Source organism: Cryptotermes secundus, unplaced genomic scaffold (assembly GCF_002891405.2).
Source record: "Cryptotermes secundus unplaced genomic scaffold, Csec_1.0 scaffold665, whole genome shotgun sequence".
Taxonomy (NCBI): Eukaryota; Metazoa; Arthropoda; class Insecta; order Blattodea; family Kalotermitidae; genus Cryptotermes; species Cryptotermes secundus.
The window spans coordinates 355,259-367,486 of record NW_019725011.1 but is presented as its reverse complement, the minus strand read 5'-3'; the positions used below and the strand labels follow the sequence as shown (position 1 = coordinate 367,486).

Genomic DNA, 12,228 nt, shown 5'->3' with positions numbered 1-12,228 from the left:
GATGTATCTGCAAGCTTATTTTTGGTGCTGCTGGATAGAGCAGGAATAAAACTCCACTTGTGAGAAGCAGCAACCTCATTCCCCTATCACTGATGTGCATCGCAATACTAGAATGCATAAAGAATTGGGCCAAATTAATTCTCTGCTATGAATATGTACTTAAAATTATTAGTATAGAGAGTTTAGAGGGTGCTAATTAGTCATAAACATAATTATCTGATGAGACTAATTAGGTTTAATAGCAACCGTAAGTTATGTTTGAGGATGTAATTTCAATTTGACCAAAGGACTATATATTAAAGCAATATATGCAGATCTACCATTCTGTAATATAGTATAGCTAATAAATCTGAAATTGTGATGCGTTCAGATATTTGGGAATGACAGTAATGAGTTAAAATTACATTTATGAAGGAATTAAGAGCATTCAGGGAATGTTTCTTATTTATCAGTTTCAAAATATTTTGCCTTCTCATCTCCTATCTTAAACTGTAAAGATTAAATATGCTGCATGTAATTTTATCTGGTCTTTCAACACATAACACAGATTGAGGGCGTTTCAGAACAGTGTGCTGAGGAGAATATCTGAATCTAAGTGACAGGAGATCGGTGACAAACGCATAATAAGGAACTTCATAAATTGTATTATTCACTAGATAGTATGGTGATGATCAGATCAAGGAGGATGGTATTGATGGGGTATGTAGCACACATGGGAGACACGAGAAATGCATGCAAAATTTCTTCAAGGGGTAGGGTTTGCGGATGTGTACTAACGTGGTTCAGAATAGGGTCAAGTGGCAAGCTATTTCAAACACAGTAATGGAATATTATATTTAAGTATCCTGTTATTTTAAAATTTAAAATTTTTTTATATTTAAATAGAAGATTTTAAAAATATCAAAATTCAAAAATCAAATTGACGTATGTAAATTAACAAAGATTTTATACATATCTGACAAATATCAGCAGGGGGATTCTGATATATCGGGACCTATTAACAAAGGAGAAACGAACAATTAAGAAAGCTGGTGTTTTTAAATTTTAAACTATGTGCAGTGTAACAGCTATGTGAGAGAAATACACCTGATGATGGCCATTTACGGCCGAAACATGTAGTGTAGAGGAAGAGAAGACAAAAGAACTACAATAAATTGTTGCACTTAGGACGGAGTTTGTGTCATACATACAGTAATGGATCTCTTAGTTTTATAAAGGTAAATTTCTAGAGCAGCTGAACAGATGATAGCTTCTCAAGAACAAATTTTCTCCATGAAGTTAATTAGGCTACAACATAATATAAAATGCAAAACAGGAACTGTTTTCAGAACAGGGAAACCCAGATATACAGAGATGAATTCCCCTGAATATTTAGTGTTCATGTTTCATCTCTATATGTCTCATGCAAGTGACTCCAGAAATGCTTACTTACCATACCATAATAAACCATATAGTTCACTAAAACAATTTACTCACAATACATTCCATTTGAAAGTTTACATTCTCACAGCAGTGAATCTTAATATTTTGGTTTTCTGGGATGTGACATTGTGTAGTTTGATACAGAGATGCCAACATTTCAGGGAACCTGTTGCTCCCATGGTGTATGATACAATGAACTCTGACAGAAAGGTATATTTGCGGAACCTACTGCCACTCATCTACACTGAAGATGAAGGCAGCAGTTTCCTTAAAAATGCTGCTACCTATCTACCAAACTAACATCAAATCCCAGAAAATTAATCATAATATTCCGATCTGCTGAAACATGTAAGGTGCCATTTTCTAGTAAGGTTTAGTACTAAGATTTGTACATATTTATAAATATTTATATACAGTGTTCAGTGTAGAAGAGGAATAGGAAAGAAATTATTTGTATACAGTAAAGAAATACAGCTTAGCATAACTGGAATAAATTTTTGCATGAGTTTAGAAATGTTGTTACTGAAAGAAATGAGGATCTGACTCTTAACAATTATCTAAATTTATTTTCCAGTTGGGCAAATAAGTTTTGACTCATTTTTAATTTTGCGCCAGGTGATCTGGATTGTTAGGTGATGCAACAAGAGAGAGCCCATATGGAAAGTTTGGATAAGCTGTGTTCAGTATTCGCTGAACAGTAGCTTGTTAGATCACTGTGTGTCCTCAACTTTGTCCAGATGTGAAAATGGAGCATGTGATGGAACAGAGAATGAATGTGAAATGTTGGGTTAAACTTACCAAGTGAAACATTAAAGATGTTAAAAGCAGTTTATGGTGAATCTACTATGACCAAGAGTAACGTTTTTATGTGGTAAAACGTTTCAGAGAAGACAAAGAAGATGTGAATGATGATGAAAGGGAAGGTTACCCATAACGAAGCAAATGGATGAAAATGTAGCAAAAATCAGGGAACTTATGTGATCTGACTGCTGGATCACTTGCAGGATGAGAGCTGATGAGCTTGAGATGGGCAAAAAGACTGTTAGGAAAATTTTAGTACAGGATCTTGGCTTGAGAAAGTTAGCAGTGAAGCTCATGCCACAAAACTTGACAGAGGAACAAAAGGACATTTCACTTTGTGCATGGACTCTGTGGAACAACTTCAAGAAGATAATTTCTTGGATCATGTAATCTTCGGTGATGAAACATGGTGTTATCAGCATGAACCCCAGACCAAACGCCAGTCAATGGAGTGGAGATCGAAGAATTCCCCCAGGACAAAGAAGCTATGGATGTCAAAGTCCAAGATCAAAACAATGTTGACCTGCTTTTTTGACATCTGGTGTATCATTCACTTTGAATTTGTACCCAAAGGGACCACTGTTAATGAGACATTCAATGTGAAGGTGTTGAAAAGGCTTATTGATTCGGTAAGGTGCAAGTGAGGAGAGTTGTGGAGAAATTACTCATTGATTCTTCACACAAAACCATGCCAGCTCATTCTTCACTTTGAGGGTCACAGTATTTAGCTGGAAAAGTCATTTCTGCCACGCCCTTACAACTTGGCTCCAGCTGACTTCTGGCTGTTTTCAAAACTCAAGAGTGTGCTGAAAAGAAAGTGTTTCTTAGACGTTGAGGACATCAAATCATTTATAATCAAAAATTGATAGACATTCCTGTTCATGATTTTAAAATCTATTTTGAACAATGGCTGAAGTGCTGGCAATATTGCAAAGAACTGGAGAGAGATTACTCTGAAAAAATCTAAGTTGCTAATATCTGCCACTTTTAAAAAAAAGTTTCAAAACTTATTTGCCTGACCTTGTATATTCATATAAATCAATTGCCATGACAATCACAAAGTATGACACAGTGGGGCATGATTTGCAGACTAAGCATGATACGTTATGCATAATTTAATAAGGTTTGGTTTCATATCACTGAAGATTTAATTCAAAGATGTCAAAAGAGTTAATGTTGCAAACCCTCAGAAATTTCATACAGTATAAGTATTTTATACACTTTCTCCTATTTATAAATCATCAAATGTAAAATTTTTACCTGAAACTTTATACCAGTGTAAAGTACGTGAAGCTGCCTTTGTGGCACGCATGCAGCACACTCATCTGTGATACATATCTTATATATTATGTTTACTTTTAACATAGCTGCACCATTCTTACTTTTATTTATCTAACACTTTCTCTCGTGATGAACTTGCTATACTTCAGCTTAAAATGTACTGATTTCTTAAACTGACAGATAAGTAATAAGTAACAAGTTGTATGATTATTTAAGAATTATTTTGTCCTTTTCTAATGTTTGAAGGCGAGAGATACAACAAAAATTAAGGATTGCATTTTATTTGTACTGTAAGTTTGGCAGTTTTAATGTAGCTTGTCAGCATTGTGTTTTGTCACACTAAGAACAGACAGATAACATTTCAGTTTTCACCCTGTGCCAAAACTGATTTCCAATGCTGAACTAAGCAGAATGCACTATTTCCTACAGTGATACTATTTTAGGTCAATATAACAAGTGGAATTAGGAATATACATAAGTTTTCATTTTGAAAGTCAGTTATTTTCGGTGAATTGTACATTTTTTCAGACTTCATTTGTAAAATATATCAAAAGAAATATAATTATAGCCATGGCTCTTTCTCTCAGCTGACACCAAGTGTGCATCCCACCAAACATTTTTTTTTCCTTTTCATAAGAAAAGCACAGATGATAACTATGATGGCTAGTGTTATGTGGTAATTAGTATTATATTTTTTAACTTCAGCTTCTCGGTTCATCAAGCTACAATGTAAAGCCCTACCTTTCATTGTAATTTTTTGGGCAGAACTAATAATGAAGTTCACTATGGGTATGAATGAGAAGTAGACTTCTGAATTATGATATAATAATATATGATACAGTATTATATATTATAAGACATATAAAAATATTTACAAAGATTATTTTCTCCAATTCAGATTGAACTTAAACAGTCATGGGACTGATCTTCAATCAGAAAACTGAGTGAAAAGTTTAGACTTTTAACTGTCTCCCATATGTTCAGTAACTTCACAAGGACTGTTACTCTTCCAAATTCTCAGGTTAATATAATTAACACTTCCTTGTAAACAAAATGTTGTTTTGTACCTGAACAAAAAATTTGGCTGTAAAAAATTTATCTTCACAAGTCTTGAAAGAAAGTCACAGCAAAATATTTAGTGAACTTCTTGTTTACAACTGCGAGTGGAAAGATTCATGTGGAAAAATGTGGTAGCTCAAGTGGCACGAGTCATGAACTTAATCATATAAGCTACTCAGATGTGTTTAACTTTCATATCTGTGCCTTTCAGTTCATGTGCAATGCTACAGTAAAAGGGTATACACTTCATGCATATGACCTGTATATATAACCTCACCTCAGAGGCATGCAGGGACCAGCATTGGAAGCATTGAGCATGAACAGTTTCATAAGTTCATGTGTGTTATCTGAGCTATACAGGCAGGCCCTTTCTGTTTTGCAGCACTCTCTTTATCCCGTCTATAATGAATTCAAAATTCATCAGTTAACACTAATGTTTTGCGTGTTTAGCCTATATTATCATACATATTTGAATTTGTACTTGATGCTGTTTATAACACTAACTTTCGCCGACAAGCGGCGGTCGTTCAGTCGGTATAGTTCACACACGGACTAAAGCCACAGAGTCTGTTTGTTCTGTTTGTATAACAGAGACATAAATTTTAATTACAATGCTCTTTGGGATGTACATGTGATGGAGTGGACGTAACACAGTTATCTATCATTACTGCTATAGCATGACTCTATTTTTGACATTTTCTCTATATGCTGTCTAAAAATATTTGTTTGTATTAAATTATTTGTTCTCATACTGTCAGTATTCTTATGTCATTTTGTCAGTATATTACATACAAGTATTATAAGTACTTAACAGGCCACACTGCTGAAAGTATGGTAACTGGGTTGTATGGTATCAATGCTAGGGCTCTTTGTAGCTATAGGGATAAGTCTGTTTTGGCCATGTGGTACTGTAATGGAAGTACAAGATTTTTCATGGGCTGGTGCTGGGGAACTGTATGTATAATTAAGCCACTCTCACCTTAAGCATGATCAGAATGAATCTTGGTAATCTACTCATAAATGTTCACTAAGAGCAAGAAATTAACTTTATTTTCTCTCATTGATCAACGTGCTAAACCAGTTGTTCCTAGTTTTCGATTCATGAACCACTGATGTCACAACTTGTTTCCTGATTGCTCATAGGATTACAGAATATATGAATGCTACCACAATTTGTAATATTATGACAAAGTATTTTAATTTCAATGTTAAATTAAGTAAATGACTTTTAAAAATAAACCATAAACCAGAATTCTCCCAAACAAGTTTTCACACTGTGAATCTGAATTCACTGTGTGCCAAGCAGATTCTACTTTGTTCCCTTTTTAGCCTGAAATTGATCTAAAGGTTTTAAAAAAATTCAGTTCCTATCCCATAGGGAACACAATGGATCTCCACTGTAAAGACCAGTCAGTTAATGCTGTTAGAGAAATAATGGCTGTTGTTCTGAGTATCATATGAAACTCATAAATACATTCTGTTGGCAGAATGAGGAGTTTTGTAATGTTAAAGCAGCTGGTACATATAGTAAGCACTGTATTTTAGAGGAATAATATTTGTCTGTAGATAATTTATACTTTGTACAGAATGAGGCTCAATAATATTTTGTAGCCTGTGAATTAAATGAGATATGGCAGTAGCTTATTACAATAAAATCTACTGAACACACACTTCAATTGTGAAGCCATGCAATATGTGTTATGTACATTTTTATGGCAGATGAATATCAACTTCATAAAATGACTCCCTGTTTTTACTGTCTTTACCATATTTATCTGAACATCATAAACTCATAGACATGTTATGTAATGTTGGTTTCAAATATTTTTTAATGACAGAATGAGTATCAATTTTATAAAATGAATCTTTGTTCTTACAGGCTTTACTACACAATCCAAATAACACATGTTCCTTTTTATGAGCATTCAATGCTGAGAAGGCAGGTGTGCAGTACTTCACTTCACTGCATTTCACTTCATAGTATCAGCTACTGTTGAGAAATTAAGCTGATGCTTCAGTATTAATTCACAACTTTGCAGTTGTGTTTAATCATTAAATGCATTAGCATAATTTCCATATTGCAGATAGACTGCCAAACTACAGCTGAGATAAAAATGAAGAATATTGCACTAAAATACATGCATATATTTACATTTTTTCTTGTCTCTAAAAATAACATGAATGCATTTCATTTAGAGTAACCTCATATTTGGATAATTGTGGTACAGTTCTCAAATAGCCATTATTATTTTTGAAGAGAAAACGTGCCAATTTAAGAATGTAAACATTTATATGTTATGGATAGATGGTTCTGTCCACACTAACATTCAGGAATGAAGTGCTCAAAATGTAAAAATAATATTAATGGGATATTTCAGTGCTCAGCAGTAGAGTATAGTAATGGTAAACACTTTATATTGAATGAAAATATTACCATGTCGTGTTTCAAGGGCTTTCATATAACAAACCATGTGCTTATGTTGCCATTTTCTGGAGGTGGGAGTCCAGAGAACAATAAAAAAGAGTTACTGGGGCAGAGTTTCGAGAATCTTTGACATCTGAAAATATAAAACTGATATCTGAAATATGTGGTATGATTGAGATATTTATTTATTATCTGTGAGTCTAGAAATCACAAGTAATAATAAATAATTGTCCAAGCTCTCTTCTTATATTAATATAAAAATTCACATTTACTTATTAAGCTATATACTTGGATACTAGAACACAAAAACGTTTCATTAAATATATTTCTGACACTGTTACAAACAGGGATCCAACCCAGAAATTCTTGTTATGGAAATCAATGCTCTTAACTTAAAATTACCTGTTGTTTGCAAATGAGTATCTTGAACTGATATTTAAATGTTGAGAAATTATAAAGTGAATTTAAGTGGTCATGGAATATAGTATTATATGCAAAAACACTGACCATTTGCAACTGAAAGGAGTAAATCAAAGCAGAAGATCAGGATTTGACTCTCAGTGTTTCTGAATGTAATGCAAATAAAGTCCTGAAAAAGGCTGCAACTTTAAATGTGGCTTGGTTCATCCTGGTCCCTCACACCAGCAATAGTATAAAAGATTATTAATGCTGTCCAGAGTGATTGATAAATGCTATTTTTTAATGTTTCATCCTTTACATGTTTCGGTCGTGGTGACTGAAACATGTAAAGGATGAAAGATTAAAAAAAAAAAAAGCACACAACACTTATGAATCACACTGGACGGCATTAATAATCTTTTATACTGCTGCAACTTTATGTAACTGATTTTGTAACCTTCAGCTGCACTTCTCCAATAGAATAACTTTCTTCACCTTTTCAACAAGCATCAAACAATTTATATGTAACAGAAGCCTGAACAGTGTAGCACAAGTAGAATTCATGAAGCTATTTAGTAATATTTCTTTACAACACATGACAAAATTTACACTTCTGTGCAAGAAGTAATTCATTCATTGGCTGTTCAACCTCCATGCAGAAATACAGAGAATGTTTCAGTTATTACCACATCACATTCCTCATTCTTCAACTTGTTTACACACATGTTATATATTGTGCACAGAAACTGCGCATTTACAGATACATTTATTAAAGCAAAGGCTTGGATAAACTTTCTCATCTAGAAGAATTGGAATTGTTGTGTTTTTATATACAATTCTTTATTGGAGTCCGTTGCAACACAACAACATAACAGTCAAGGTTAACATTACCTTAGCTATATGTTTCAACTTTTAAAGCCATCATCAGACAAAACACATGATTACTATATTCACAAACTATTAAACTGAAATTTCATTGTGATAGTAATGCTGGGTACTTGATAATTGTTACATTATAAAATACAAGGTATATAAATACAATGAATTATAAAATTGTTATGAAACGAAAGTTATGAAATAAAATATGGTTAACAATTCTTCATGTGATACTGCACATCATGGAGTCAGTTGTTGCAATCTTGTTGTTATATTCCCGTGGACATATAGCGGTATATTCAAGAATTGTATACATATAGTAAACTGCTTGGAGGCCCATGGTATAAGTGTAGTATTATTTGACATTAATTGTTTGGCTGGTGACTATTTTACAATGTATTTTGTCCGCTCCGTTGGGAATACAGATTGCAACTTATTCCATAACTTTCATTTTATAATAATTTTATAATTCATTGTATTTTTATACCTTGTGTTTTACAATGTAACAGTTATCAAGTATCCAGCTTTACTATCACAATGAAACTGCAGTTCAATAGTGTGTGATTATAGTAATCATGTGTTTTGCCTGATGATGGCTTTAAAAGCCAAAACATGTAGCTAAGGTAATGATAACCTTGAACGTTATGTTGTTGTGTTGTGACGGACTCCAATAAAGAATTGATGAATGATAGATGACTGAAGAGCAAATATCTACTTAATTTACATGCTTTGTATATAATAATTCCCTGGAAAATATTGAATAGATGATAGTTTCTTAGCATAGTCTATGCATTTAGTAATAAGAGTTTCATTTTCTTTCATTTGAATTAAGCAGTCGTTCCCCTGTCAAAGCCCCATAATTCACTTCACTTCAATTCAATTCTTATTTATATATGTGCAGTGCTTGAGGTGGAATGAAAATAGAACCGGGATGCCATCCAGCCCCACCTCAAGCCCTGGGTATTGTACATCGCATTTACTGCCAAAGAAGTAACGGGATGCTTTTAAGCCATTTAGAAAAGAACCGGGATGCCATCCCGCTGCATCCCGCCCCACCTCAAGCCCTGTCCTGTATGTGCAAATTTAACATTCCAAAGGCCAATTACAGAGTGAGCACAATTTAATAAAAAAGAAATATATTTAATGATTTCTTATTTATCTTAACTGTTAATCTTTGTGTACTTTATAGTATTGCAATGAATGCTTTTGTGTATTGGGTTTGATCACTCTGAGACAGTTTAGGTTAGGTTATATAAATTTGGAGATTTGAGGTGTCTTGTGACACTACTGATTGACGGTTAAAAATACTTTGCTGAAGATTAATGATGTTGATTCTTTTGGAATGACAGATGTAATCCAAAACAACATGGCATTACATTCAAAAACAGCTTCATAATTACTACTACTACTATCAAAGGTTCAAGGCTCATGTAACTCATACTGTTTTGCAACAGATGACTTCTGAGAAATGTCTGTAGCAATGAAAATGACTTCAGTTTCTGAAACTCAAGATTTATGTGCTACTGAGACAACAGAGTTTAAGATTGTGTGGTTCAACAATTTATTTATTTGCTATAAGTGTGGTATGTGATACATCTTATGGTATTGCTAAGGGTTGAAATGCAGGCTACCCATACATATTGATACAAGTAAAGACACCATCTTTGCAATATATTTCATGAGAGTTGTATCTCTTTCACTGGAGATGTTGATACATGTCTTGCTGTCGGTACCTAGGTATAATGATATCCCTTCCATGGGTGGCAACTCATACATGTATCATAACCATTTGACACTGAAATGTGTATCTTGAAACATTCCCATACAAGATAAAAGCTGCATGGTGATATTACTGCATTTAAGCATCATGTTGCATTAATACATCCTTTGAACATCTGTCTTAAATGCAACTTATTATATAGTCACCCTTTTTCCTCACTACATGTTTCACCCATATACAGCGATCATCAATTGTTGTCTATCTTGCTAAAATTGTTGCACTGTATGTCAAAATTATATATCTGCATGTTATTTGTGCAGTTCATAAGGATGTTGATATAGTGTTATTATCAGTTTTATTTAGTGGTCTGTGTCTGTATCAACACACACAGACCACTTAACATAACCAGTCTAGCAGTGCAGAAAAACCTACAGCATACATAACAACACTGATAATAACACTACAGCAACATCCTTATGAACTGCACAAATAGCATGTGTAATACCCATGCTGCATGAATAAATCGAAACAAGAAATACTCCAGTAAATAACTTTTAAACAAATGGATGATGACCACAATGAAAAACATTAGGTTGTTAATTAATTTTAAGCGATATGCAATTTTGACACACAGTGTAACAATTTTAGCAAGACAGACAACACCTGATGATTATCATATATGGCTGAAACATGTAGTGAAGAAGAAGAAAGGTGACACGATAATAAGATGCATTTAAGACAAAAATATATGTGTACAAAAGATGCATCATGATGCATCATCACCATTTGTATCACCCCTTTAACTCTGAATGCTTCCCAACCTCCGGTCATGGGAACAGTGATTCCAATATGCGAGCTTCATTTGTTACATTAGTGTGCAAAAGTAAATAATATAGAAAACTGTATTTTTCACATGGATTATATATATTTTTCTTTTCGAACTATGTGGCTATTAAATGTTGTTATTGTTGTTGTTGCTGTTGAAAAAGAAAATTGAAGTGACTATTATGATTATGTTCTGCATTGTACTGAAAACATACACGTGTTCAACTTTTGCATAATAATGATTTAAAAATGTAAAAAATATTGAAATATATATGTACCATCCAAATTTTGATGTGTTTGGAAAATAAATTAATTTTTGTTCACTGAATGGTTTATGCCATCATGATCCTTCGCTGTGATAAGTAGAACTACGATCTAGAAGTCTGTGATGATGGTGTATAATAGTTTGTGTTGTGTCTGGTTTATATATCCTGCCTTGTGTTGCCCCTGGTGTCTGGAGATTGAGACTAGCTCTTTTGACTGGGGCCAAATGAGTAGGTTTTATACCTCAGGATGGAGACAAGAGTATAGTCGCTGAAACATTTTAAATGAAAATAGGATGATGGATAATATCCAGAAAGTCAGTCACTGAATTAAGCAGATCTAAGTTTGGATGAGTATGGCACCTATCACAGATACAAGATGTATCAAATATAAGATTCCATTAATATATAAAAAGAAACCTGTTGTTTTTAGGCTACTGTAGGCTTATGAGATCACCAAGGTGTGTGTGCATGTATGTTCAGGTGCATGCGACTGTGAATGCAGTGATCTGTCTGTGTCTTGCTTTCAACTTTAGAATGAGCTGACCAACTTTCATGAAATTTGGTATGAATGTTACTTCGCTGGAAGCCACCACAGTATCATAATCAATCAATAATAGCAAGATGGTGGATGTGTGAATTTTTGAGGGCCATCAGTGCTACATAATAAAAGGTCCTCAAATTATGTACGGTATTAGGTCTGAGAAAAATATGAAATTGCTGTTGAAGCAACTTTCTTGTAGAATAAAAAGCAGCCTTGCAACCATGCAAAAATTGTCCTTACATTTCTGTCCTGTGGCATTAACTAATAAATGACTGGACTAGAAAAGTGGAGGTATACTTTGAGACTATATCTAACAAAATTTAATGCATACAGAATCTGTTTATGTAATAACATCTTCACAAAAGTAAAACAATTAACACTAATAATAGTAATAACTCTGTAGGACTGAAAATCTGTGCACCAGGAAAATAGGTTCCTCCAAACTGTCTGTTCTATAGACACAAATAATGTCATGAACATATTTCCTGACCATGAAAAGATTACAGAGTTGCTGAAAGCTTACATGGATAGTGAAGAAGAGAAGAAAAGATTTAAGATTAGTTAAAGTATATAAGAAGTACATGAAAAGAGAAAAAAGAATACAGGATCAAAC

General features: G+C 33.5%; 1 protein-coding gene across 1 annotated transcript in view; it reads right to left on the bottom strand.

Annotated features, from left to right (window-relative positions):
• Positions 1-20: 20 nt before the first annotated feature.
• LOC111863210 (RNA polymerase II-associated protein 1) overlaps positions 21-12,228 on the bottom strand; it is a gene marked incomplete in the record, with an annotated part of 62,675 nt that continues 50,467 nt past the window's right edge. The window contains 1 exon segment of the mRNA XM_033750968.1: positions 21-107.